The sequence below is a fragment of the Arvicola amphibius genome, chromosome 4, assembly GCF_903992535.2.
Source record: "Arvicola amphibius chromosome 4, mArvAmp1.2, whole genome shotgun sequence".
Classification (NCBI taxonomy): Eukaryota; Metazoa; Chordata; class Mammalia; order Rodentia; family Cricetidae; genus Arvicola; species Arvicola amphibius.
This window is the reverse complement of record NC_052050.1, coordinates 91,407,251-91,413,461: the sequence shown is the minus strand read 5'-3', so window position 1 is coordinate 91,413,461 and position 6,211 is coordinate 91,407,251. Positions and strand designations below refer to the sequence as shown.

Sequence of the window (6,211 nt, the reverse complement as noted above, 5' to 3'; positions counted from 1 at the left end):
ATCACTACAGACAGAGGGTACTGCTGTGGGGACTCGACCAGCCATGTGCTGGCATCTGGGACACCTGAACCCCCAAGCATTCCCAGGCTCCATCCTTTACAAGCAGGTGGCTGGTCTGGCCTGTTTGTTTTTAAACAGCATTTATTTCTTTCTAACAATAATGGAAATCAAAACAACACACACAGGGCAGGTGCAGCTCTGTGCGGATGGATGGAACAATGGGAACGTGTTTCGGGATTGCACTTTCTGCATGAAGCACACACAAACCTGGACAGTGTTCTCAGAGACTTCTCACCTCCGCCATTCCTGGTAGGAGACATTGTTTAGCAAAGTCACCTTCATCACCTGTTGGAGCTGGCTGTTTCTGGTCTCGGGTATCAACCACTATAAAGACCACACTCATCCAGCCCCTGTGGCCTGGCCACTGCCCCTAGCCCTGAGAAATCCAAGCCCAGGCCTAGGGAGGGCCACCACCCGGTGGAGGACTTGGGGCCTGGGCTGCAGAGCAGTGGGGCAACAGACTTCTTGAAGCCCCAGACCTTCTCACAGCCTGAGTCACTGCTGTCATCTGCACTCCTCCCTCCTCCAAGGGGACAGGAGAGGTGACTCAAGCCTGCTGTCTCAATGTTTGCAGCTTCTTGGTGGAGAGGAATGTATGGCCTCAGTGGAGAGTCACTGCTGTTAATCAGCCGTGGCAGGGTGTAGCTGCTAAATCAGGGAGACAAAGCCTGGCTTCAAGTGCAGCTCACTCCAAGTCCTGTCATAGCAGCCCGGATCTGGCCTGAAGATGAGCCAAGCTCCATTCTCACAGAGATAAGCTTCTCGTAACCCTGAACTCCTCAGTATACCACAGCCAAGTCCCTGGGCCACAGTCCCCTTCTTCCTACCTCAGAGAAAAGGCAAGCAAGAGCAAAGATAGGCCAGGGGTCCGAGATGGAGCTGTGGCCAGGCCCATGTGCAACTTCACATCAACAACATCCCAGCATTTTTGTCCCAACTGGATTCCCATATATAGGGGGAAAAAAAACAAGAACTGAGAATAAATAATTTATTGAAACTGGAATAAATATGTGGCATGGTTACAAATAACTGTAAAAAAAATTAATACACACACACACACACACACACACACACACACACACACACACACAGAGTCCTCAACTGAGGGGCGGGGCCTTGCTGTGGGCGGGGCCAAGACTTCCCCGTTCTTCCTACAGGCCACTGGCGCCCCCCGGAGGTAGAAGACATATTTACAGCCGAGAGACCAGCAAGAGGCTGTTCTCCAGATCCCAACTTAGGAGCTCCTGGTGTCCCCACGGTCCGCCAAGCGCCCGCGCAGCTGCACCCCTTGCACGATCCTCTGCACCCAGGGGCGGTGAGCTAGGAGGCTGGTGTAGACTCCGGGCCGGTTGCGCTCCGCGCAGCCTTCTCCCCAGCTGATAATGCCCGTCAGTAGCCAGGCGTCGCCCACCTGGCACATCAAAGGACCTCCAGAGTCGCCCTGAAGAGAAGAAAGGAAGTCAGATACCCACACCGGCAGGCCGAGTGCAGAGCCCAGGCGTGTTTGGAGGTTGCAGTACTGAGCCAACCCGTCTGTGGAGGCCCTGGAAGAATAGGCCTTATGAATAGAACCACTTCTGGTGGCAGGCATGTCCTCCCCACAACCACAAGGAACAGGAGATAAGGACACTTCGTTTACAGGTTTAGAAAGTCTTTACACCAATTGGCAATGTGGGCGCCGAGGCCGGGCCGTATGCTGGCCGCCTCAGTCACGGGACTGGCCACAGAGGACAAGGGTTCTGAAGCACCCGACCCTACTCAGAATACCAGCTGCCAAGCTGAGGAGTTACAGCTGAGGAGCTCTGTACACAGCCTGTGTGTGAACAAGAAAATGGGTGACCCAGCCAGGCTAAAGGGGGCCCAGGCAGAGGTAGGAAAGGATGTCCCTTAGGAAATAGAAGTGATGGAGCTTTGGGGCCTCCCAGTTGGGGTGGGCAAAGGGTGGGCACTCACCAGACAAGCATCCCGCTCCCCTTCCAGGTAACCAGCACACAGCATGTCCTCGGTGATGGCCTCTTGCCCTGCACCCCGCCAGTACAAGCGTTTGCAGACTTCTGAGTCAATGATGGGCACCTTCAGCTTCTGAAGGGTCTGAGGGCGGGGCAGAGGCACTGGGAACAGGAAGAGAGAGTCAGCCCAGTGCTTGCATCTGGTCCCCTCTATCCCCCCAGCAGCCTTCCTCAAGGTAAATGAATCCGCTCTACTGGGCTTTCCCAAGGTGTTTTCAGGAAATCCTAATCCCAGGCTCCCCACCCCTTGGCCCAGTGAATCCAAACATGGATGCACAGCCCTAGATTCTGTGCCTTCAATAAACTCCAAGATGTCCACAGAGGGCTACACAGCATAGTGGTGTTTCTAGACTCAGACTCTAGGTTTTCCTACAAGGGCAGCGTGTTTGGTATTCCCTGAATTTCACCAAGCCCTCACCTTCCCTGGAGTTAAGATGTAGACCAAGAGAAGGCTGCAACTGCAGAGTTCCAGCATCCGCCCATGCCTGAGCAATTCTTCTGGACCCAGGTTAAGGCTCTGCCTTTCTTCCCTGCTGTCTATACCCAGTTTCTCCTTCCTGGTCTCTGCTGCGTAGTCTTTCATAGATCGTTTCTGTTCGGTTGGGCTTAACCCAAGGTCTGTCTCTCTAGTTACTGTCTGCCTTTCTTACCTCTATATTTCCTTCTGGTTTGTGGTTATAGATGGTTATTTTCCAAACCTCCATAACTGGTTTGAAAATTGTGTTTTTAGGAAGCCGTGGCAGTGGTGGCGCACGCACTCGGGAGGCAGAGGCAGGCGGATCTCTGAGTTTGAGGCCAGCCTGGTCTACAAGAGCTAGTTCCAGGACAGGCTTAGAAACTATAGGGAAACCCTGTCTCAAAAAAAAATTGTGTTTTAGGGCTGGAGAGATGGCTCAGAAGTTAAGAGCGCTGACTGCCCTTCCAGAGGTCCTGAGTTCAATTCCCAGCAACCACATGGTGGCTCACAGCCATCTGTAATGAGATCTGGTGCCCTCTTCTGGCCAACAAGCATACATACAGACAGAACACTGTATACATAATAAATAAAAAAATAGTTTAAAAAAAAGAAAAAGAAAATTGTGTTTTATGGTGATGAAGACTACATTACTCCTGGGACTTTTGCTTGCAATTCATAGATGCTGCCACCAGGGGTGACAATTCCCACTTGGAAGTCATAATGCTGATTACGTTTCCATCTTGTCCCCACTCCATGTCTACCCATTCTTGTGTCAAGAGCTTTGCAAACACCCCCCCCCAATAGGGTCTTTCTATGTAATTCTGACTATCCTGGAACTCACTCTGTAAACATCTAACTCACAGAGGTCTGCCTGCCTCTGCCTCCCAAGTGCTGGCATTACAGGCATGGGCCACCACGCCTGCCTTTTTTTCTTCATTCCTTCCTTTTGTTGTTGTTCTTGTTACTGCAAATCTCTATTGTTGCTTTAAAAGAGAGCCAGATTCCTTTCAGCTAGAGGTGACCTAAAACTGGCAGTTGAGTTCTGTGACTTCATTTCTCTAGTCCCCCAACTCACTCTTTCTTTCGTCTCTATAATGCACACATGGCCCTCTACCCTCTCCTACCCTCGTATCCATATCTGAGTGGCCTCCACCCTCGTCCCCAGCTATTCCTGACCTCTCGGAAGTTAGAGGGGAACCTCCCTCCATCACGGATGCTTGCCCCAGCCGCAATCCAGCAGTCAGTGTTGGGAGGGAGCCGTACGGAAGAATCGGGCAGGCAGATGGGCAGGATCCGCTCAGAGAATTGGATAGAGTGTTCACAGGCGCACCAGGGCAATGTCTTGCACGGGTTCCCTCCTTCAAGAATACCTAGGGTGGGCAGCACCCAGCAATACCCACTCGCTGGGGAACCTTGGGCCTGGGTTTTCCAGCTGCCAGGCCCCCAATAATACTGAGAACAGAGATGGCTTGTCCACGCTGCTGCAAGGAAAAGAAAGAAGACGTCAAGGAGAGAATGTCTGCTACAATGGCAGTAGGGATCCCTGAACCAAACCCGGACAGCCAGAGCCTGAGACAGGAAGCAAGGATGGGCCCTGAAGAATCAAGAGCAAACCCTGATTGCACATACCTCTTGAAGCAGTGCGCAGCCGTGACCACCCAGCGGTTGGTGAGCAAGGAGCCTGCACAGTGGTGGGAGCCATTCTTGAGGATGCTAACAATCCAAGGCCACTGGGCATCCACGCTGTTCCTCGCCACCCACGACGCGGTTCAGCGCTGAGGCTTGCCACAGTCTGGAGACACTGGCAGGAGGGATGTGAGTTTCCTGTCATCTCAGCGAGACCCAACTGTCTTCTAACTTGCCTGTCAAACCCACCTCCAGGTCCTCCAAGGTCTCAAGCCTGTGGCCCCAGCATGGCATGTGTCCAGCACAGTGTCTACCGCAGGTGAGTCCCTGCCCTGTCCCCCATTCCCTGTAGCTACCGGAGCACTGGCCCTTTCTTCCCTCGCAGCCCGTTAGCTGGCCTTCCCTCCACTTCCCTTAACCTTGATTTCTTTGGTTCTCTTGACTCTCATCCTTCTGTTCTTCCAGCCTTTTCTCCTCCTGGTTCATCCTCTTTTCTATACCCTGCCCCATACTCATCATCCCTGTATCCCTTCCTCATCAGCTTCCTCTGACCGCAGACCCCACTTCTGACCTACCCCATAGAGTGACATCCAGAGACCACCCATCCCACCCCCCACCCCAGCCTACTCACACTCACCAGGGATGTGGGCAGCACCAAAGGTAGCTGAGGACAAGAGAGTAAAAGGGGTCAGGCCCGGTGGTGAGGAGCCCTGATCCCCATGCCTGGGCCATCCCCCATGCTCTCAAGCAGACTCATCCTGGGCCCTCAGCACCGTTCCCCACTCCTACCACCTTTCTCTCTCTCTCTCTCTCTCTCTCTCTCTCTCTCTCTCTCTCTCTCTCTCTCCACAAACACTCACACACACACATACACACACCACACACGCATGCACACATACCACAGATACCTCCTGAAGCTCTGTTTGAAACAAAACATTTTTCAGACCCTGCCTCCCAGCTCACCAGTATTAGTCTTTCTCCACCTTCCTAAGAGTAGGAAGAGAAGCTTGGGACACATACTGCCAGCACCAGGGTTTCTCCCCAGCCCCCATGAAAGCCTGGGCAGCTGTCCTATTCCAGAACAGAAGGAGTAGACCCAAGATGGGAACCATGGGGGGGAGGGAGGAAAAAGCCGGAGGACAAAGGGAAGCTGCACTGACCGGATGGGAGAAGAGCCCCGAGCAAGCACGGAGACCAGGGCGCTTGCCCGCGTTCAGCTAGGGAAACTGAGGCACAGAGCAACGGCAGAGGCAGGGGACAAGGACAGAGGCACAGGGAAATGAATGAAAGGAGACAATGGGAAGAAGAGCCCACACTGGAGGGAAGGTGCTGAACCAGGGGGCTGGCGAGGAGGAGGGGCTGTGGGCAGGAAGGAGGAGTGAAGAGAGGAGGAGGCGAAGAGCCGCAGGCCCCGGAGCCTCACCTGTGGAAGTCAACAGCGCCAGAAAGATTGTGATCCTGAACTGGTCCCCACCCAGTGCGGGGGGAGGTCTGGAAATCACCGCTAGGGGTGGAGCCCCAGCGAGGCTGCTGACCATCTCCAAGGACCTAAGGGCTGTGCTGGCTGGGACTGGCAGGGCAGGTGGCTGTAGTGTCGGGTTCCCTGCAGGTTGCCCTAGGTTTTATCCTGTGAGGAGGAATGCTGTTGGACCAGTCCCCCCAGCTGGTGACTGGGCCACCCAGACTGTGGGTCAGGGAGGAGGCGGGGTTACCAGGAGGAAGCAACCGGCTACTGGGGCTAGGGGCAGTAACTAGAAGGGGGACTCAGGCTCAGGTTCAAGATGGGTGTCCAGGGTGCACCCTGTGAGAGGCAGAAGGGACCTGTTGACTGCCTAGAGCGTGGCTCTATCAATGACTATCTCGGGAAACAGAGATCCTGCCTGCGGCTTGCCGAGCGCTTGGGGTAGGAAGTGGCTCAGCCTGGAGTGGCTACAAGCTGGGGCAGAGAGTGTTAGGAGCCCATGGGGTCCTTTGGCTGGGGTTGCCAGGGGATCTTGCTCCTTAACGGCCCATGTCCAGCACCCTGGCTGCTTCCATGACTCAATCCAAACACTTGAAG

The 6,211-nt window shown here is 54.2% G+C and overlaps 1 pseudogene; it reads right to left on the bottom strand.

The window, feature by feature from the left end:
* Positions 1-1,156: 1,156 nt before the first annotated feature.
* LOC119813065 lies at positions 1,157-5,730 on the bottom strand (annotated as a pseudogene).
* Between the last annotated feature and the right edge of the window lie 481 nt (positions 5,731-6,211).